The sequence below is a fragment of the Anser anser genome (genome assembly GCF_964211835.1).
Source record: "Anser anser genome assembly, chromosome: 27".
Taxonomy (NCBI): domain Eukaryota; kingdom Metazoa; phylum Chordata; class Aves; order Anseriformes; family Anatidae; genus Anser; species Anser anser.
In genome coordinates, this window is record NC_139748.1 from 6,726,719 (window position 1) to 6,748,693 (window position 21,975).

The 21,975-nt window shown below is 51.9% G+C and overlaps 1 protein-coding gene across 2 annotated transcripts in view; it reads left to right on the forward strand.

Moving 5' to 3' along the window:
* Positions 1-21,959, forward strand: part of GRM4 (glutamate metabotropic receptor 4) — a 103,774-nt gene extending 81,815 nt beyond the window's left edge. Inside the window, exons 14-21 of one of the 2 annotated variants that reach the window (XM_083812139.1) lie at positions 112-228; positions 1,460-1,601; positions 2,832-3,017; positions 12,710-12,858; positions 13,494-13,674; positions 13,890-14,624; positions 14,787-14,970; positions 15,297-21,959. The gene's annotated coding sequence lies outside the window, so the exon portion shown is untranslated. The remainder of the gene's footprint in view (positions 1-111; positions 229-1,459; positions 1,602-2,831; positions 3,018-12,709; positions 12,859-13,493; positions 13,675-13,889; positions 14,625-14,786; positions 14,971-15,296) is intronic. The other variant, XM_083812138.1, reaches the window with a different exon arrangement.
* The last annotated feature ends 16 nt before the right edge of the window (positions 21,960-21,975 follow it).

Here is a 21,975-nt window from a genome sequence, read left to right on the forward strand (position 1 = left end):
TGAGGGACTGGGGCTCTGGGTGTCGGCGATGCCGATTAATGTGATGGATGAGTTGGGTTTGGGGTTAGTCACTCTTCGTTCTCCCTGGGTCTCGTTCTGCCCGCTGCAAAGAAGAAATCACGCAGGCAGACCGTGTCTCAGTGTCTCCATCCCGTGCCAGCAGTCGCAGCCCAATCGCAGATCCTCTGTGACCCTCCTCACGCAGCAGAGCGCTTCCCGGATTTACAGGTAATCCCACATCTCAGGTCCAGCCACGTCACTCCATGCTGATGGCAAATAGCTTTTGGTAAAAGAGAGCCGGTGTGATGCAAGTGTCCGCGGGCTGAGCTCCCTCTGACGGCAAATGCAGAGGCTCTGACGGCCGCGCTGCTGCTGCTGGGGCCCGTCCTGCAAGCCGGGCACTGCTGCCAGCACGGGAAGCTTTGCATCGCAGCAAAGATTTCGGGCCCTTCTCTGGGTTCTTGCTGAAATTGCGTGGGACGGAGCTGACCTGCTTCAGGCAAAACTGTCCTTGCTACACGCTGTATGAGTGCCCTTGGAAAATGGGGGGGGGAAATCGCAGCAGTTCAGGTTATGGAGGTTGGGTGGGATGGGAAAGAAAATCAGAACATCCTTGAACAAAGCGGAAAATGTGATTTGCACTGAATTTTCTTGTGATAAGCTTGGGGTATAACTGATTTGAGCTCATTTAGTGAAGAGCTGAGGTTCCTGGACTTGTTGGCACCCCTAGCGCTAACTCGTGGCGTTAGGCATATGGGACTTTCTAAAGACTGAATTTAATTAAGTTAATTTAATTTAGTTAATTAAAGTAACCACTGATTGCTTGTTAACCCCACGCACTCTGCTTCTGGGCAGCCCTGCTGCCAGACTCCTTCCGCACCTTGCCTAGGGCAGCTCTCCCGCAGCTGGAGCCCCTGGGCCCGTCCCCTTTGAACTTTGTCCTCTCCTGTCCCTCAGAAGGTGCCACCTAACCCCGGAGCTGCCCACGTGGACCTCCTGGCCACAACCAAAGGCCCGTGGTCTCCTTCCACACCAGGGAACGTGCACGAGCGCACGCCTGTGCAGATGGGTGTGCTGGCAGGCTGTTCGGCCCCAGCCATATCACGCCCCATTCATTTTACATGACAAATTAATTTCCCTGATGCGGAAGCTCAGCTCCAGCCCTGTGACTCTCCTGTCACATTGTGCAAATGATGCCCGGATCGGCACGGTTGCAGGGGGTCGCTTTGTGGCAAGGTTTGTGGCACCTTTTGGGGCTTGTGTGCTCTGCCAGTCTGAATTATCCAGTGTGACTTGAGGGGGAAAACACCTGCAAACAAATTGAATGTTTCTAAGTGCAAATTGGTTTTTCAATTGCTCAAGATTTAAAGTGGCTCTTCTGCAAAACAATGTTATTTTTAGGGCGTGTGTCTTTAGAATACAGATTGATTTATTTTTTTTTTTGTTTGTCCTCTTGGAGTGTGAAATAGCCACGTGGCCTGGGGCGTTTGGGGATGCTGAGTGAAACGCAGGAAGTTTTCACCCTGCTCCTGACATCGTGCGCGGAAGGCAGGTCCTGGGAGGATGGTTTTGTTGGCTCGGTCACCGTCTGCAAGTAGCAGGTGAAGCTGATACCTGCGCTGCTGCTCACGTCGCTTCTGCTCTGATGCTCGCGTGGCGGGGAAGGGTCTGGGTGGGCATGGGCTGGGAGGAGGCGTGGGACCGGGGTGTGGAGCTGAGATGTGCCTAACGCACCACCTCTCCTGCACAGGGAGGTGAGGCGACTCCCTGCTCTCAAGGAGAGGACACGGATCCCGGACCCGTATCCTATAGATATGAACTGACGGACAGCAAAGCTGCAGCTTGGAGCAGAGTTAGCTCTGCTCCAAACTTCCCCTTCTCCGTGCGCTCTCCACAGTCTTCATTTCCACTAAATCACCTAAATCGGTTTCTCTCAGCGGTAGGAAAGCCATGCTCGGAATATAATGGTTGATCTTTTATGACATTTACCGCCACTCATGTCAGAGCGAGCGCCTGTTTAATTCACTTGTTGCTATGCCATCCGTCAATCACTATAAATGTTATAACAGCAAGCTGTCACTGGAGGGGCGTGTGCAGGGGTGTTTGCATGGCGCATTGGAGGGCTGCGAAATGACATGCCACCTCTGAAGTTTTGGGGAGGGGGCATCTGGATCTAAACAGCCCTCTTTGCTGCCCTGTCCCTAACGTGCCCGGCCCCACGGCAGTGGGCTCGTGCAGCAGCACAGCGTTCTCGAAGCTTGTTCATTTGCTGTCTCAGCTTTCTGCTGCTTGTCACACACACACACACCAGTAAACAGACCCCCTTCTTTTGAGGGGAGGGGGAGGCTTTTTATGAGATTTCAGGCAGTGAAAGTTTGCATGTTTTAGTGCCAGTTTGCATTCCCAACAGCCCGTGTAACAGCAGCCATCAACAACAAGAAGCCCAGCAGACAAACAAATGAAGACAAAGTAGCCTTAGGTTTCACTTGTTGCCCTTTGCAAGAAATTATATTAATACATCCGTGAGCTTGTGTAATGACAAAGATGAAATTCCACTGACGCCTTGTTTGGGTGAAAGCAGGCTTGCAGGAGATGTTTGAGATTGCTTCGCCTGTGAAGAATCCGCATTTTGATTGATCTTCCAGCGAAGATATGAAAATGCACCAACTTTGTGTGACTCTTATTTTTTTTTGCCGTGACATTTTGTACGGCTCCCGTGTGTGCCGGTGGGGGGGGTAAAAACAAACGACACGTCACGATTCCCACCGCGCGCCGCGGAGCGATAGGGGTGACATTAGAAGCACCCGCCTAACGCTCAGCATTTCCTCCAGCACCGACCACACGCGAAAGCGGACCCGCACCGGCTGCCGTGCCGAAATAATTGGGGTTGGGAAAATCCCAGCTGCGGGTGAAGGCAGGTGAGCCGGGCTTCCAGCCCCAGCAGCGGGACCAGCCGCAGGAGCTGGATCGGAGCAGGGTCCTGCTTTCAGAGGATGCATCAGAGCGCAGCGTGACAGGTAAAACTCCTGCGCCTTCTCCTCGTGACTTCGACATGGAAAGGGTTTTAGATGCTGCTTTTCCACCCCGCACGGAGCTTTTTATCGATGACAACTGTAATTAAAAGCTGAGGTGCTCATGAAATACTAATCAGCCCCAAACCTGTATCTGCGCTGGTCTCTCTTGCTGTCTGGTGAAGGGATGGGGTCTCTGTGGGTCCCCAGAGCAGCCCCAGACAGAGGTCTGGCTGCTGCCTGAGGACAGCGACAGGCTCTTGGGCACAAGGCTGGGGAAATTCAGTGGTCTGGGAACCAGCAGGCTCTGTCCTTTCTACACTAACCCTTATGTGTGATTTTTGGCCTCAGTGGGTCTCAGGTTCCCTGTCTGTAAAACTGAGTGAAATTTTCCTTCCCTGTGCCGAGGCTACACTGGCTCCTCCAACCCTGCCTGGGTTTTATTTTATTTTTATTTTATTTAAGCACCTCTCTGCAGAGGTGCTTAAAGGCGCTTGCCCACTTCAGCTAATGGGCGGCATGCTCAGTGAGCAGGAACAAGGCTTTTCCTATTAAACCACAGGAGCACGAAGGCAGCTCTCCACTCCCCCGTTATTCCCCTGTAATTCCTCCTCCTTTTTCCCCTCGCTGCCCTCCCAGGTGATGCTCACCTCCACCATCCCTGTGCTGCTGTTGCAGCTCCAAGCAAGTGATGCAGCAGGGCTGGGAACGCACCCAGTGTGAGCAAGGAGGTGCTCAGCCCCGCTTTCCCACAAAAATCACCCTTGTGAGCTCGGCGGCGGGGATCTGAGCAACGTCCCTGGGGTTCAGCCCCGCAAGAGCTGCTCTGAGAGTGGGTGGGAGCATCGCTGAGCCGGCTGCCGGCTCTCTGGGCGAGCTCTGAGTCCAGGCCGTGTCGATCTGGGGCACTCGCAGATGTTCTGAGCGAATCTCTGACGCTCACAGCTGGGCTTTGAACCTTGAAGGCCGTTTCGGTGAAGCGAGCACCAGCCTGGTTAGAGGGAGGCGATCGTGGGCTCCAGTGGGGCAAGGGGGCTGCCGGAGAAAGCGCCTGTGGCTGATTCCCTCAACCCTTGAACGTGAGGATTTATGACAGAAGGGCTGCCAGAACAGGAGCCTAGCAGGGTGAATGGAGCTGCTCTAATGGATATTAAGTGATTTGCGAGCCTGCTGCTTGCAAACACAGCTGTAAATAGAACAAGAGGAGGGGGGAGCGGATGAAAAGAGGCTCAGGCTCTTTAGCGGAGCGGTGTGAAAAATGGGGAAAGGTTCCTGTGCAGGGCTCGAGCAGCGAGAGAAACAAAAGCCCCAGCATCTATTTTCATATCTTTTATGTCTTCCTTGCACTTAATCTTGTTTAGCTCTGCAATTAAATTTTAAGACGCATAAGAGTGTTCGCTTACACACTTGGATTCTTCGCAGATTGAATTATTTAATAGAGTGTGGAGCGGCTCCATGATCTCGGAGCTATGGCACCAAAGGCAGCCAAGCAGAAAATTAATAAACACTGCCTGCCGTCTCCGCGCCTCCCGCTCCCCTCTCCATCCTCCCTCTCCAGCTCGCTCTCCTCCTGCCAGCCGCCCCCTCCCCGCTCCCTTCCCCAGCCTTTCCGCCGGGGCTTCCCCCTTCCCTCCCTCTGCTGCCTCCTCGCTCGGTTTTGCCGTTCGCCCTCCTGCTCAGACACGCTGCCGTGGGCTTGGCGGTGGCTCCATGGACGCCGTCTGTGTGGGAGCTGAATTCCTGCGCACGTGCTCAGCTGTGGCTTCATTCATGCTGGGGAAACCTGTCTGCTGCGAGGAACGGGGTCGGGGTGGGACTGGCCTGTGCCATTCTGCAATTGCATTCCTTGGCCTGGAATAAATTGCATTTCAAATGCTGTCGGATTTCTCTCTCTCCTTCTCCTTTGCTCCCCAGCCACCAATGTTATTCTTCACTCCCCTCCTTTCTTTTCCAGTAACCTTTCCAGGCAACAAATTGCAGGGGGCAATTACGCTGTGTGCTAAAGAGAGCATTAAGCCAGCCACAATTTCTGTAGAGGATGTTGCACAGCAAACAGCAATACAAAAGCAGTCTATGAAATTCATCAAATTGCCTGTTGGATAAAGGCATACATTTACAATGCACTTGGAGCCCTTACAAATTATCTGAAGAGAAATCGGTTTGTTATTTCTTTTGCTCTGAAGTTCCCCTTTTTATGGAGAACCAAATGAAAAGGTTTGAAAATTGCTGCTGAAGAAGGAGCCTGGCCTTTCCTTCCTGGGAGACGCTGGTGGTTTCCCTCCATCGATTTTCGGCAGGGATGAGCGTTGGGTTTCCTGCTTTCAAAGCCAGTCTCCATCGGCCTTTTCCACAGAGCCTTCCCTCCCGGCTGCTGCCCTTTGTGCTGTTCATGGGGCAGCTGTCGGACACTGGTGTGGTATTTGTGGGGCAAGCCGAGGCCCCGGGTGGTTAAACTGCATGTGCCCACGGGCAGAGAGGTCCCCTAGGGCCCGGCATCTTCCAGAACCTTTGCCTCCTCCTCCTCAGCTGCCTCCCTAGAAGAGCAGCCGTCCTTCTCAAAGACCAAGGGGGAAAACTTCCCGCTGGCTTGAATGGAGATTGTCTCATCCTTTTCAGAGTATTTTTTTTTTTCCTTTTTCCGAAAGCTGCTTTCCACCCTCCTCCCTGAAGCTTTTGGTAGCAGGGAGGGTTTGGAGCTGCAAGGTCAGGCAGTGATGCTTTCCCGGCTCCGCTGCAGGATGGAAATAAGTCTTGTGCAATTGAAATTCTGGAGGGAATAACAGGGACACAGCAGAGAAGCAGCTAAAACACCTCTCTAATTGCTAATCAATAACCTAAAGAAATGTTGCCCTGGCTGAAACCTGCTCCCAGGGAAAGAATAAAAAAATAAAAATCCACATGATTTGTTCCGTGATTGGAATGAGATTTTATTTGTCTAGCTTCTGAGGCTTTTTTCTCCAGTCCTTCTGTTTTTCTTGTTCTCCCACCCCCATTACGCTCAGGTTTTATGAAGTTATCACCCGCTCATCAGTTCAAAACCTCTCTGAGAAACTTTTGGCTCCGCAGACAGACCAACACTAATCTTCTGTGTAATTGAATCATCATTGTGGATATTATTTGGCTGTTTCGAAACAGTTCTGTTTCTCGAGTAATGCTTTTATTAGCTTTTGCTGCCGTTGTGTGTGTTTTTTTTTTCACTAGTAGTAATATTATTTCCTTGCTTTCAAATGCTGTCTACAGCATGGCTCTTTATTGACGTGTTATGAGGATTTCTGTCCGGAAAAAAAATAAAAAAAATCTGTCACAGGCATGTGGAGCTGTAAATCCCCTGCTGTCTGCGTGGTGTCTCTCCAACAATGAGCAATTAAGAGACACGACCAAGGGGAATTTGCTTGCACTTGTCTGTCCCCAGTCTCTTAAGCCACAGGTTTGCAGCTCAGTGACGTGATCGCCATTCCGGAGGCATCGCATGAGCTTTCCTTCGTTATTTGGTGATGGGAAGGCATGGTGCTGCTCCCGACGTGGACGGGGATGCAGGCTCTCCCAAACCTCCGCCAAAATACGGCTCCGTCCCAAAGCAGGGGTTGTCTGGAGCTGGGTGGCAGCAGCACCAATGCCCCTCAGGTACTGCTCGATGGATCAGGTATTGCTTGTCATTTCAGGGCTTGTTTCTGGCAAGAAGAAACCCCAGGCTGGCGTGACGTGCTCGGACACACAAATGGTTCGTGGCAGCCTGGGGAGAAGAGTGAGGAAGGGGCTGCGGGGCTCGGGCTGAGCCACTGGGGCCACAGGAGGGATTTGCTGGATCCTGCAATTGCCTGAATTCATTTCAATTATTGGCAGTGCTTCTCTACAGAACTAAATAAAGTAAAATAAATAAGGAAAGCAGAAGGCAATATAAAGCAGTTAGAGAGGATCAGTGGTGAATTGAATAATTCATTCAGGAGAGAAAAGGAGCTATTTGCAATGTCAGTCTTATCTTGATTGTATTTATAGACAGGAACTTTTGACAAGGAAATTACCTGTAAATTCTTCTTTTATTTTTTCTTTCTTCCTCCATCCCAGAAAATAACCGCCAGGAAGACTTACTGCATTTTTTTCTTTCCCTGAGGCAGTTAGATGGATTTCTATAAAGAACACAAAATCTTGTGACCTCACCCTGAGCCCTGGGGAAGCTGCTGCTTTGATAGCAAACAAGGTAGCGGTGGATGGGAGCTCAGGAGGGAAAGCAGACAGAAATGTTCCTCAGTGTCTCCAAAAAGGGATGGAGGCCACGCGTTCGTGTTTTGAAAGCTGTTCGGGACCATGGTTGGAGCAAAGGCTGGAGGCTTCCCTGGTTCCCTGTTAGCTGGTAGCTGGAGCCAAGATGCTGCTCTGAGTTTCTGCCTCTCAACGGTGAAGGTTTTGGGCTCGTCCTTCTGAATGGGAGTTTTGCAGCAGCAGTACCTGCGGCCCCAAAGAAGGTTTGGGGACGAAGAGCGGCAGCAGGAGGACAGCCGGGCAGGCTGACCACCTCTGCACGCGTGGCCTCTCCTCCTGCAATGCTCCTGCTGGCCAGAAGCATCATTTGATTTCAGATGACGTTATTTAGACTGAAAGACAGCTTAAGAAGAAAGTACCCCTACCCATTCCCTGCTTTTCCCCCTAAAATACAGCCCTGGGGTGATCTCGCAGAAATCCAGCCCCGGGCAAACTCTGCCCATGCAGCAGCTCTGCTTCCGCCTCCGAATAGACATCGTTGTAATTTGTTTTCCAAGTAATGTTGGGGGAAATGCGTGTTGTTTGCCGAACCTCCCATTTGCATTGAAGGGAAGTTATAATTTGAGTGAAGCATGAAATACTCACAGCGAACTTCTTGTCTCCGCGAGCGCACTGGAGCTCAGCCTCGTGTATAATTGAGTTGTTGTAATGAAGTCTGGGTTTGGTTCTTCAAGAAGGAATTTGTTTAGAAAAGAGACTCTCGACTTAATTTAGATTTCATGCTATTTCCTAGCCATTGCTGTCAGTGCTGTAGGTCTTGTGGGCCAATTTGTCCCTGGGGTAATTCCATGGAGGTTGAGTGGTGCTGGGCTGGGATGTGGCTCTCCGAGGAGATTTAATAAGCAGCAAGTGGTCCCTCTGCGGTAATCGCAGTGCTACAGATGATCCAAGCAGCGCCAGCATCAGCCACAAGCAGCGGCGAGCTGCGGCCTGGCCCTGCAAAGAGCTTGGACCTTGTCGATGCTGCAACCATCGTATGGCAACAGCCTCGGGACCCCCAAGGAAACCAGACCCCGGGGGTGCGTGCAAGCTGGCAGGAGAGAGCACTTCTGCCTGATGGACGGAGGGCTGCGAAAGCGTGGGGTTACCCCTGCTGTGCTAAAATTGAGGCATACGGAAGAAACAGAGGGATGGAAGGCACCATCCGGTGTCAGTGCGCCGGTGTCCAAAGCGTCAGGCTTCATTGCCCTGCTGCTTTTCTGAGAAAGTCTTCCTCCCGCGGAGCCAGGGGTGAATATAAGGCTCCATAACTCATCAGCATCTCTGAGCAAATGTAAGAGCAAGAAGCAAATAAAATCCCTTTCCTTCATTTGTGCGTTTTGGTTTTAAATATTACGTTTCCAGGGATAAACGTTGGCAGCACTTGAAATAAGATGTATTAATTAATGAACTAAGCACTTAATTTAGGTTTAATAGGATAATCCTTTGCTGCATGTTACATAAATAGTAATTGAATATGAAGAATGCATTGAGTGAGAATTAACAGCTGCGGGAGAGATGCATTTTATTGCATTCTTGTTAAATGTGTGGCCCCAGCCTGGGTCTCTGGTGTAGCAGAAAAGCTGGATTCAAAGGCTCTGAAAGTCAATACAGAAACTGCTCTGAAATGGGTCTGCAGAGTGGGATGAGAAATTCAGGACTGGGCTTTTTGTTCTTTACTGATCCACTGCCTGACCCGAAGCTGAACTGAACGGGAGGGACCTCCTTGCGTTGACCTCCAGAGCAGCTGGATCATTCACCAGGTGGAATCTTGCCCTCATCCTACATGCAGCTCTAGGAGAAATACAATCGCTAGTGCGGGGGACTGACAGGTCTGGGGGCAAGGGGCTGCTTTATTCATTACCCAGGCAGCACGGAGCATTCCCTCAAGTGGTTCAAAGTGATCCTGGAGAAGGGGGGAGTTTAAAAAAAAAAAATAATGTAAGTTTGAAAAAGAGGACTTTAAACCCAGTTTTAAGCCACTTGCCCCTGCGGTGAGCCGTGGGGCTCTCAGCTTTTCCAGGTTTGAAAGGCATTAGACCAAGCCAGGAGAGGGTTCCTGAGCATCAGCAGTGGGCAGGATGGGAGCTTGGCACTGCTGCTTTGCAGGTGAGCTGGCAGAAAGCTCCCTCTGGGCTCTGTGTCCCCCCGTGGCCAGGCCACCCCGGGCTGCTCCTGTACCCCCTGACAGCAGCAGCAGCACTAATGTGGTTCTGCATCCTGGCTCGCTGTCTGAGGCAGTCTGCCACCTTTATTTTATTCCGAGATTTATTTGTTGCTACTCAGTCAATTACATTATTGCAAAGTGTGAGTGATAAAACCCTTAAATTACTTATAGCTCATCCTTGTTTAAGGGAATAATTAGTGTGTTTCTAAACAAGGAGCAATTCTTCTCAATGGGAAATTTAGACTTTAAGGATATTTCCCCTGTAACTTATGTTACATAAATAATTTATCACTGATTACACAAGTATTTTATTCTGTCTAGCCCTAAAACATTCTCTCCTTCCCATGCGAAGTTGCCGGCTTGCCTCGGCGCTGAGGGTCGCTGCACACTGGAGGGGCTGCAGGATTTGCCCAGGGCTGTTCCAGCGATCTGTGGCAGGGCAGGGAAGTAATTTTGTGCCCCCTGTATTCTGTTATATAGCGGGTGGAGCAGCAAACCCTGAGATTTTCCTGCTGCCTTCAGCCCTGTGCTGTGACCCACCTGCAGTATCTGTGCCAGCTCCAGGGGAACGCAAAGTGCCCATTCCCTCAGCGAAATCCTAGCCTGGCACCCTCCCTGGAATTTGAGAGTTGATCTCAGAGTTTTGCCAGCTCTTATTTTATTTATTTTTTTTCCCCTGGCTGGAAAAAACTGCCTCAAAACTCAGCTGTTTGCCTGTGTCACTTAAGCCCATGCAGGTGATTTATGCAGCTGGTGAGAGGGAGGTTATTTAGCTATTGTTTTAAAAGCTGGTGTGAGGGGAGGATGGAGGGGAAGTAGTGGGGGAGTGGAGATGTATTTTGTTTGTGCCTCAGATCCTGCCACCTAGACCTAGGAGAGGCTGGGCGACAGGTAGGGAGAGCTGTTCCCGTCCTCCTCCTGGGCTGGGAGGAGCTGGAGCCTGGCAGCACATCTGGTGGCAGAAGTTTGGACCCTCTTCGTGCCGCCAGGCTCAGCTGGCACAAGGGCTTTGTGCTCGGTGAGGGCTGGGGGAGGAGGGAGGTGACAGCCCCACAGCCGTGGGACTGAGCAGGGGGAGCCTCTGCCCTGACTCGGTGCCGCTGCGCGAGCTGGAAACACCCAGCAGCTTTCTCCCATGTGAGGCAGAGAGAGAGCAGTGGTTTCCAGTGCAACCCAATTCTCCTCCTATGCTAATTAAATAGGACAGGAACACGGACCTGGCTCCTCTGAATAAGAAATCAGCTGGAAGGTGGCTCCTTTCCCGAGCCCTGCTGCTTCAGCAACCAGAGTGGGGGAGACAGGGGAGGAGGAGAATATCCCTGGATTAAATTTAATGAAAATAAATATATCAGCTCTGCTAGCAGCAGACGGGGCCCTGTTTAGGGAACAGCAAGTCCAGCTTGTTCTTCAGGCGCTGTAACTTCTGTGCTGGCTCGGAGCCACTTGGTGGCTTTGCGCAAAGTGTTTCTGGAGGTACAGGGAAGATGCCTGGGAGGTAGGAGAGGCAGCCTGGAAGACAATGATGGATGAAGTAACGCTTCACAAAGCTGGCATATGCTTGACGACGAGCCTGTTATGCTGGATGCTAAATAGCAAATGGTGATTAAACGGTGGTGGTGCGGAAGGAAGGGGGTGGAGGATGGAGTGCTTGACCTCTCAGACAGCTCCTGAGGGTTTTGCTCAGTGAAGCTTCCTGCAGAGTTACTTTTAGGTATGGGGGCTTCACAGGATCAGTGTGTTCCTTGGCCTTATTATATGCATATTTTTGAACAGCCTGAACAAAGTTTGGGTTATTTCCATGAACAGTTAAAAGCAAGAAAGTTGTTCTCCTATGGTGCTCTCCCAGGTTTGGTTTCTTCTGTGTCTCTTAGCATGTCTGGCACAGGTTCCTGTCCATGCTGGGGAGACCAGATTGCATCTGCCTTCGTTCTCCGGTCACTGCTTCTACAAAACACGATCGCTGAGAGTCTCAGAGCCTCTTGCCACATGCGGTTGAAATCAGCCCACAGCTTCTTGGAGTCCCTGGGGAGACGGGGACCCGACAGATGGGCAGACGGGGAAAAGAGCAGTAATTGCATTACGTTCTGTTTCCTTGGGAAATCACACTGAAAAAGACGAGCGAGCACCTCAGAAGCAGGGGAGGATGGGTTGGGATGTGGGAAGAGAGAGAACCTGCTGTTGGGGACTGGAGCTGTAAGCAGGGCTGGGACTGGTGCCCAACCTGCCCCGAGTACGGTCTGCCCCTGCCCGGCAATTTTGCAGCAAGGAGCGAAACATACTCAGCTCCTGGGGCCGTCCCTTCCTCGCGTCATTAATTAGAGGTTTGCCCATGTCCTGTAGTGATCTGCTGGGCTTTGTTTGCTTAGCTGAGCCCCTCAGAGCTCTGGGCTGTTTACATGCAGAGATTTGATTTCAGGTCCATCTCTAAGCCTCACCGTGTCTCGTGGTGACATTTCCCTTGCTAAATATCAGAACAGGGATGTCTGAAAGCCAGAGCGAGGAAGGACAGAGCGGGAGATGCAGGATGAAGGACAGGAAAGGCTGGAGGAGGGGTTTAGGGCAACAGTAATAGGAAGTGAAAGGAAAACCAAGTCCAAATCAGGCCCTGTGGAGGAATAAGCACCAGGGTGGTTGGGTGACCTGGCAAGGCTTCTGCAGAGGCTGTGGGATCGTTCAAAGCAATTAAACGCTTTCCTGGGGGGAGCAGCTTACATGAAAGAAGGAGCCTGTTTGGACCTTCTCCAGTTCCTGCTGTCTTTAATAATCTTCCAGCAACTTGAGTCAGCTGGTGGCTAAAGGCAACAGCTGGGAGTTTGTAGAGCAGTTGGGCCAGGGAGCAAAGTTGAGGGCTTGCAAGCAGGTGGTTTGGCTCTGCAGGGACAGGGTGCTCTGGAAAGATGCACAGGAGCTGCCCTGCGCATCTCTGCCTTGGGCTTGAAGTACCCCGAAACCCTGACCCTGCAGGGTCCTGGTGAAGAGAAAGATGACGGGTTTGGGGCTCCTCCACTGCTCTGCAGCGGTTCCCGCTCCCACAGGCGATGGTCGTGGGTTTTCCTCTCCCCCTGCCCCACTGGGAAGAGGGGCCTGGATGCACCATGCAGCTCTGGCAGCGTAATGGGGGGAGATGGGCACTGTGAGCCTCTGAGAGCATCGTGGCGGTATGCTGGGGGATTCCAGGAAAATGGAAATCCAGTGGCTGTGAGGTTGGAGGTGAGGTTACCATTTGTCCCTGCACAATGCTGGCTGCGTTAGATGTTAACCACGTTCCCCATGGCTTTGCTGACCTGTGCAGGGCTGAGCCGTCCTGGTCTGTGGGCTTCTTGAAGAGAGAGCTGGGATCTCCTGTGTGCTTGGGGCTCTGCAATGCAGCGCTGCTGAACCAAACCCAAGGTCCTGCTCCTGAAGGTTGTGTTGGCTGCAGGCTTAACCCCGCTATGACAGGTGAGTGTCTTGGCTTTTCTGTGGCATCTGTCCTGGCCACTTTTTTTTTTTTTCCTACAGAGGGAAAAAAAAACCTTAAAAGATCTTAGGAAATGTGAAAACAATAATTATTCACTTCAAAATAGCAGTTCTGGGACACCTGATCTCCACATCTCGTTACAAGACGAGGCTCTGGCAGACTGACACCTTTCACAACACAGAGCTCCGAGGGAGGCAGTCGGGCTGGGAAGCACGTCATGCGGCGCGGTGGCACTGTCCCCAGTGTCACCCTGCTGGGGCTGTGCCTGTCCAGCTCCTCCAGACAGGTTGGGCTGCACACCGCATCCCAAAATGCCAGGGTGGTGGCGTGAAGTGCCCGTGCTGTCAGCAGCCCGGAGGCTCAGGATGTCGATGCGAGCGGCTGCCGAGCAGCCAGAGACGTGCAGGAGGCAGCCGGCTTGAAGTGCAATTTGCATTTTAATAAAGAAAGTTGTATTTTTTCAGTAATTTGCATTTAAATCAAGCGTGTTTCATAACTGAGCATCATCCCTCTTAAAGGGGCACTCTGAGCTTTACCTAACTCGGGGAAGGTTAGAGGAGGCTTTTACATACCCTGCTCCAACAAGGAGCAGATAGCGTCACTTCTCTGCCCGCAGGTGGTACCTGCTGCCCCCTCACCTGTGTGTTTCGGCCCACTGGAGCATCCCAGAGCGCTCTGCAGTGCCGATGGCACCCGAGCAGCCCTGGTGTGAGCAGACCGAGTGGAGGCTGCACGCAGGAGACGAGGGGATTTGCACAGGACAGAGGCACCCCATTAGCAGCTGAAGTAGAAGCAGGGTAGGCGTAGGCGTTCCCAAACCTGGGTGAAGATGGGAAACTGCTCTTGGTGGGGAAAAGGTAGCAGAGGGAAACAGGGCAGGGAATGTAAGGAAATTATACGTTTTTTAAACTGTTTCAGATGAGCTCAAGTATTGCTTTTTTGTTGTTGTTCTACAAGTTTGAAGCTCTTCTCCTTTTAACTCCTTTTTGTACTAAAACCATTCATGCTCCAGCACAAAACACAGGATCTTGAAAAGAAATGACACTTCTGAAGGCAAACAAGCAGGAGATGTTCTGTTCTGAGTGTGCTGAGAAGCTTCTCCCCCTCCAAATGTAATGAACTTTTATTGCTGTTGAGAAGTTCCTATAAAAAGACATTTTCCAGTGCAAAAAAACCTTGCATCAGGGACCTGTTTGACTGAGTCTACAGGTGATGGAGCTGAAATTACTGAGCGGTGCCCGTTCTGCCTCCAGAACCTGCCTGCAGCATCACCTCCCATCTCCTGAGGAGCCCTACCATTACCTGGGGATGCCTGAGGGCCCACTGTAGCCTCAGAAAAGCTCTCTGTTGGCTTGTTTTATTTATCTATCTATTTTTATTTTAAAGCTTTTGTTTTGATAAAAACAGTGAGTTTTCTATCAAAGCCATTGCTGCCTTTCATCCCTGGGGAAAACTGTGAGAACGGCTGCCTTTTAGCCACAGCTGATTTAGGGGATTGGGAGCCTTTCATGGTCCTACTTTTATCTTGGGAATGGGCAGGTCTCCTTGTAGGATTTGAGTGTTTGGGGAGGCAGAGGTCAACGCGCTGGGTGAGGTTTGGGCTTTGTCCTGCCCACGGGAGGCTCCAACCCTTGGTACCATGAGGATGGGCACAGCACCTTTATGCTTTTCCCTTTGGAGCCAAACCTGCCTGTGAAGAGGGAGCTGGAGGTGCTGCTGTGTGTTAACTGAAGAGCAGGAAGCCCAGGTATTGAATTTAGCATTTAGTGCTGTTCAACGAGGGGAAAGCACAGGAAGGAAAGGCGCTGCTTCCTTGTTAAGCACCTCTGTTGGACGGCAGGGTTGGGTTGGGAGTGTTGTGGGCTAAATCCCACCCTGATTAACTTTGCTGCTCTCGGCCTTCCAAAAGCGGTCGCTTGCCAAGGATCTGCCGGGTCTCTGTCCTGGAGGTGATGGCCCTGAGGATGCAGCCTGGCTGCTCCCCCAGCTCCTGCTGAACGGGGGGGCGCTGAGATGCCACCGTGGTGCTGCGCTGCTGCTGCTGCTCCTTTTGGTGAAGGATTGGAGAGCTGCGAAGAGGAGGTTGAGTAACAGTGGGTATAATTCAGGTTGATTTCTTCCCAGACTCTTCATCTGCTGAACGTGTCACCAGCCATGTAGTATATGGGGTGTTTCGTATCAATTTTCTGCAATGCCAGGCCATAAATAAAGAAAATAAATGTTGTGCCTGTTAATCAGTCGCTGCTCACCCAAATGAGTTCCCTATATGTTTCCCCGTTCTATAATTACTTGTCACCCACTGCTAGTTTGTAACTTCTCAGGCTGTGATTCTGTTAGGTGGCTTTTTCCCTCTCTTTTGACAGGATTAATCCGTTAGTGGTTGGGTTGTTTTTTGGTTTTGTTTTTGTTTGTATTCCAGGCGGAGGACGTTAAAAACCTATTGATTTGCAGCGGAGGTTCCTCGTGTGTTGGGAGCTGAGGGAAAACAATCTCCAATCAGAGCCGTGTTTTTAATGTCCAGAACAAATAGTCGGTGGTACCTGGAGCTGTGCAGTTCGTGCCAACAGAGATGTTCTGCAAACGTGCATTGATTTAAGCCTGCCGCCGTTGCTGGGAGGTGTCTGCGGCAGTGCTACAAGATGAGGAGCAGGTGCTGAGCGGGCTCCTCTTTCTGTCTGTTTTCTACAGCTTCCCAATGCTCTGCAAGCTGCTGCTCGTTGCAGTATTCAGTTGGTCAGCGTTCACCCCACAGTGCCTCTCCTCCTAGACCAGCTCTTGCATTTTGGGTCTGTTTTCTTGTTTTTCGGGTGGGGAAACTGAGGCAAGGAACCCTGCTCATGCCTGGGTTGGTGACGGCCTCCAGGAGAGGAATCCAGGCTCCCCGTCCAGCAAACCAGGGCAGGAGGTGGAGGAAACCTGCTGAGAGCAACCGCTTCTGGTGAGGAGAACTTTAAAATAGATAAGTCTAACAGACAAGAAACGGCTGTGAAAGAAAGCATAATGTAATTTCTCAGCCAGGCCCTCCAACCCTGAAAACAGAGCTAACTGCATCTTCCTTCCCCTCACGCTGAAAATAATTGTAATTTACACACCGAAGGGACAGAGCCTCTGGAACATCATGTGGCAGGAAAGTATTAACTGCAGCTGTCACGTGGAGCTGTTCCCAAGGACTGGTTTGTTAGGTGGGAGGCTGGAGATGGATTTTTTTTTGGGAAAGAGATGGATTTTTTTTTTGGCTGAGATGGATTTTGGGGAAAGAGCATCGGGGGAATGAGCAGAAGTCAGTGGTGAGTGCACCCCTCGTGCCTCTCTGGGCTGCCTGGCAGAGCTGCCTGCTGCACACGGGGGATGCAGTGCACTTTATATCCATTGAAGCCTTCCAGTATGTTCATTTGCCTGGCAGCCTCTGCTTTGAAGAAAGAATAAAAGACCTGCTTTCTAGAGCAGCAAAGGATAAAACACAATGGGGAAGTTGGTCTGCTATACGGGAGGAATAATAGGTCTATTAGGTTAACACATTTTCCGTGCACCCAGCCAAAACGTTTCATTAAAACAACGGGGCTCCTCCCTCCCCTGCTAATAAATTAACCTCTGCACAGGGGACGGATCTGCGGAAAAGATTCATTTACCGGAGCAAAGCACGAGCCTGCGCCTGCCTGAGCACCGCAGCTCACGGGGAGAGCTCAGATCCTGGCTGGAGCCCCCCAGCCTGGGGTGGAGGCTTGCCCCTGAGCCTCTAGTAAATAATTTAAGGGGGATTCCTTCTTTGTTTCCCCTCCTTCCCCTGCACAAGCTCTGCTTTTGGTGTCAAACAGCCAGCTCTCTCTCCTCTTTCCCTGGGCGGAGGGGGCTGCTGCTGGCTGTGATTTCGTGGCTGTGGGTATCCATAGCTCTGCGCAGGAGTCCCTGGGTCCATCTGGGGTCAGGAGCCGGGGGGCTGCAGAGCCCACCCGAGCCTCCCAGCCTGTCCTCCAGCCATCCAGGGACCCGGGACGGCATCCTTCCTCTGCTGGTTCGTAGCCTTACAGGGCTCGAGGATGACAGGAGCGGATCTGGGGCCCCTGGTGAGATTTGGAAGGACAGAGGCCAAGCATCCATCTGGCTGTGAGCTCGCTGCTGTCGCCCAGCCCTCAGAGTGCCTCTGGGCCTTGGCACCTCCGAAAACAAGGCATTTTGTGAACGGTGTGTGGGATGGGAAATTGTTGTTTGTGTTCACAGAAGCTGGAGATCAGATGCTCTGAGCCGTAAACCAGCCTCATCGCTCAGGGCAGCGCTGGCAGAGGGAGAAGGGATCGGAAAAGCATCTTCTGAAAGCGTTCAGGTAGCTTTCCCTGCCGGAGCAGCCACTGCTGCAGGCTTTTTGGTAGCTACGGCAGTTCTTTTGTGCCACCAGCAGCTCGACGAACCCAAAATGCACAAACAAGCCTTCTGTAAGGGCTGCGCTAACTCCGTGGAGCTCCCTGCACACCTGCTCCAGCAGCCAGCCGCCCTGCTTTCGGGGACACAGGGGACCAAGCGCTAACAAACACAGACAAGGCTTTGCAGCCAGCAGGCTCGGTCCAGGCACTGAGATCTTATTGCCAGTCAGGTGCAGCCTCGCATTCCTCCACAGATTATTTATCAGGATAAATAATTATATATTAGGGCCACGGTGGATGCAAATGACATAATTAATAATACACGCTTCGAGAGTAATTTGCAATTTAAAGTGCTGTATAAAAGCCTGGTATTAACATTACTTATTTTTATTTATTTATTACTGGCTCTCAAAATCTCCATGGTGAATAATTTTCCATCTTTTCCATTTTTTAATTTATTTCTATGGCTCTGGGGAGAGTACAGGCCACCTCGCAGTGACCTGGTCAGGAAGGGGATGGGCTGGGACACCCCGATACACCCTTGGCTGGGTTATGGCTCTTGGCTGGCCATTTCTGGAGGCCGGTGCCCTTGGGGATTAGTGTCTGTGATCTTATTAATAGGCTTTGTTTGCTTTTTTCTCTTGTACCAGTCACCTGGGAATGTTTTGCTGCTCTTTTGAGCTGTGCTTTTGGCTGATGCTTGGTGAAAGCGTGTTTTCAAAATAGGGAGGTGGTGCTCGTGCTGACTCCTTCAGCACGGCAGAAATGGTCCGTGGGTGGGATCTACAGCCCTTGGAGTCCTGACGTCTGCCTCGCAGCAAGTGCTGTGCCCAAAAAGCAGTCTCTGCTTCCCCCTTAAGTTAATGTCTCAAATACACGGAGACCGTGAATCTGGACTCCAGGCTCTGCCTTCCTGGTCTGGGAAATTCAACCCTGCCACTACCACGTCCCTTTGCTACTAAAAGGGACTTAACTGGTTTTCCCAGAGAGGCTGAAGGATGCTGAGCGCTGGGGCTGTGATAACAAGGTGAGAAGTGGCAGGAGTGGATGGCTTTTCCCTTAGTAAGACGGCCAGAGAGCTGTTCTGTGCTGAGCTCTCCTGGCATCCATCTACTAGCTCAGGGGAAAAAGGCATGGCGCAACTTTTTTCCTTTTCCTCACCACTGCCCTAAAAGCCCTTGGGCAGGCTTGCTATGGAGATGCATCTCTGGCCTCATTCCTGCAGCACTGAGCGCCTGAAATGAAGTTATCCTCCGCCCGCCCTCCCCTGGGTGAGGCGGGGAGCGTGTTACAGCACATTGCATCCTGCGCTTCTGCTCTCAAAAAAAAATCTTAGCGAATCTTCTCCCGCCTGTCAGACACCCAGCCGTCCCCGACGTGAGCCCAGCATGTGGAACGGGCACCGTTCGGGTGCTGAGGAAGAGGGGAGGGAGGAAGGAGAGCTTGGCTATGCTTGCAGGAGCCCCAGCACTTGTGCACCCCGTGGAGCTCGGCCCCGGGGAGGTGTGCGGCGGCTTTGCCGGCTCTCTGCTGTCAAAGTACTTCGTGTAACATGCTCATCCTGACACTCTGCTGCCTGTTCCTCAAAACCCAGCAGAACCTGGTGGGCGCTCAGATGGGAGGCATATGGTACGAGTCGCTCTGCGTTCACCCAGCAAAAACAGGATCGGGAAATGGGTCGGGGAGCGTGGGCGGAGGGAAGCTTTGCTGGGTGCTCCGGGAGCCGTCCTGCTGGCAGCTGCTTCGCAGCGAGCGTAGCAGAAATTCAGCTGAACGGGGCGGGGTCCTGGGGAGATCTTTGTGGGGCTGTCCTGCCAGGTGAATTGGTTTGGCTGCGGGGGGTTGCGGGTATTTGGTGTGGGAATGCAGAGGCGCGTTTGGGTGCCGGTCACTGCCACTGGTGAGGTCTGGGGGTGCCGCTGGGTGCTGGTTCTTACAAGGCTGGCACCCATGGCTGAGGACTGCCTCTGCACGCCCTGCCCCATGGATCGACCCCACGGGCAGCAGCTTGACCTGGGATTTGCAAGCAGAGTGGAGTACGTGCAACTCAGACCTAAAATAAAGCCAGATCTGGGTGCTCACCGTGTCGCAAAGTCCCGGGGCCTCTGCAGCAGCACTGCCCGCAGGAGCTGTAGCTGCGGTGCTGAGGAAGCTCGGTGCCAGCTCGGCGAGGGAGCCCGGTGGGATGCGGGCACCGGCAGGTCTGTGCCGAGCGCGGCGGTGCCACAGCTGCTGGCCCATCTGGCAAAGCAGCTGCCAGCGGGAGCTGGGGTTTTGCACGCAGACACGCGGGAGGCTGGAAATAGCAAGCGGGGAGAGAGGAGGCACCCGTGGTGTGAGGCCGGTCTGGGAGCAGCAGCACAGGAGGGAAGCATCTGGACTTAACCCCGATGTGCGTCGCGCCAGTCGGGCACCGGTGATGTGCAGGGGGTGAGCGGAGCTATGGGAACCCAGGAAAAGCAATATCAAAACTCTCATGGGGCTTTGGCAGAGCATAGTATAACTGGTTGTGATGGCTTCTTGGTTTCTTTTAGGTCTTTGCTGCAGCACGGGAGGCAGCAATCCTCTGGGCAGGGGGAAGGCAGGACCAGAAAGAGTCTTGGGGAGCGAGTGGCTTGGACCGGGGGCATACCTGCACTTGGCACAGTGGTCTGGGGGGAGCTGGCGTGCAAAAGGAGGCTATGGAAGGCTTGATTAACGTGGTCTGAGGGCACAGTTCTGGGCTCATGGGCACAGCCCTGGTCTGCACTGAAGTGTTTTAATGCTGCTCCTGTGTTTGTAACAGAAAAACAGCGCATCCTTCTGTTTCCAGAGCCCCAGTGCGGACATCCCTTGCAGGCAGAGATTTCCATGTGAGCAAGCCGCAGGTATCTCAGCACAGGCTCTGAACCATGGGTGAAGCCTCTGGGAAACACAGCACGTGCACAAGTAACGTCCCCACGGCTCCTTCAGCGCGTCGGGGCGCTTGTGCCGAACTGCAGCTGCGTGACAAGGACGCCCGGCTCATCCCTGCAGGGCACGGGGGGGACGTTGCAGGCGACAGGCCTGTCAAAGCACTTGGGATTAGAGCCTGTCACAGCCAGGTTTTTATTTATTTTATTTCAGGCAGCCGCCCGCCGCTCCTGCTCGCAGCGCCGGGGAGCGGTGCTGGCACACAGCGGGGCTGTCCCTGCTCACAGCCCGGCTCCCCACGGGAGGGCAGGGCCCTTCCTTGATCTCAGCCCTCTCATCCGTCAGAAACCGAGCTTTATCAGCTCACATCTCGCCAGGTGACTTTTTTCCTTTTCCTCTTGCCACCAGCAAGCCTAATAATCCTCCAGCATCCGAAGCACGGTGTGATTTCCCCAGGCAGCGCTTGGTCTGGTTCGTAAGGTCCCGGTGGAGCCTGGAGGAACAGGTCGGTCTGAGACCCATCAAGAGCTCCGAAAGTCCAGAGACCATCCTCAGCCACCTGCAGGAGAGTGTAGAAGGTGATTCACCTCCAGCCGCTCCACGGAAGAAAAGTCTCTTTTCAAAAGTAATCTGACTTCGCCCGTCCCGGCTTTTCGAAGTTATTGTGGCACCTCAGTCAGATTTCTGCAGAGATTTGTCATCCAGGAGCTGGGTTCTCTTGGCTGGGTTCTTCTCGCAATTCGTCATCACGAGTATCGTTTACCCTCTGAAGTCACGTCTTGCTTTTAATCAGTCTTTACCATTCAGGCATGCTGCAAACGGCTCCCTCGACGGCAAAGCATTATCCTTCTTAATGAGCAGGACTTGGGGGACACGGGGGAGCAGAGCAGCCCATTTCTCTTCATCACCACCAATAGATCAGAGCAAATCAGTTTTGCAACAACTTTAATAAATTGATTCAATTTGGCAAACCAGAAAAAAAAAAAAAAAGAGAGGGAGATTAAAAAGTAAAGGAGGAAATAATGTGAGATGCTTCCAGCAATTGTGGTGGATGGTAAATCTCTTCTTTATTACTCCTTTATTATTTCCAGAATCTGAAGTTTAAATAATTAAGCAGAATAAATGGTGGATGAGTATTATTTTCAAGTTTTATTTATTGATTCTCAAAGGACAGATGTGCACAGAGACCCAGGCATAGAGGAAGCTAATTTCTCCAGTGGTGTAAATCAGCTTAGCATCATTAACATGAATGTCATTTAAAGGAGATTTACACAAGCTGAGAATCCAGCCTCCTCATTTTGGGAGGAAAATATGGAAAACTACGTAGGTTTTAATATTTTTTGTTCTGTCTTCTGTGCAATTCATTTATTTTCCAATTTAATAGCACATCAGGTATATTTTTTGTGTAATTTAAATACATTTATTGACAGAGCTGCTCACTCTGAAAGTCTTTTTGGGAACTTGAAATTGGCCAACTCTGTATGCCTGCAGGTTTGGACTCATGGCATCTCTGAGGCCGGGCTGATACCTGGAAGATGCTGGGCTGCCCGTACCTGCGTGAGTCACAAAATATTTGGGAGATGCTGGAAGTGGGGCTGGGCTGGGTGCATTTGTAGTGCCTGGGAAAAGATTTCCCAGAGCCAAAGGCTTAATTCCTTCTTCAGTCCGCTGCGCACCTTGCTTTTGGTAATATCCATGTTAGCACCGTAGTTATCCATTTAAAACACGTGTGAGACCCCAGCCGGTGGGAGCGCACCCCTCTGAGCTCCCCGGGGTGCCCAGCTGTCTCTGCACCATCTCGTGGTTGGGGATGAACACCTGGTGCCTTCGCTGTTCTTAAATCGCTGC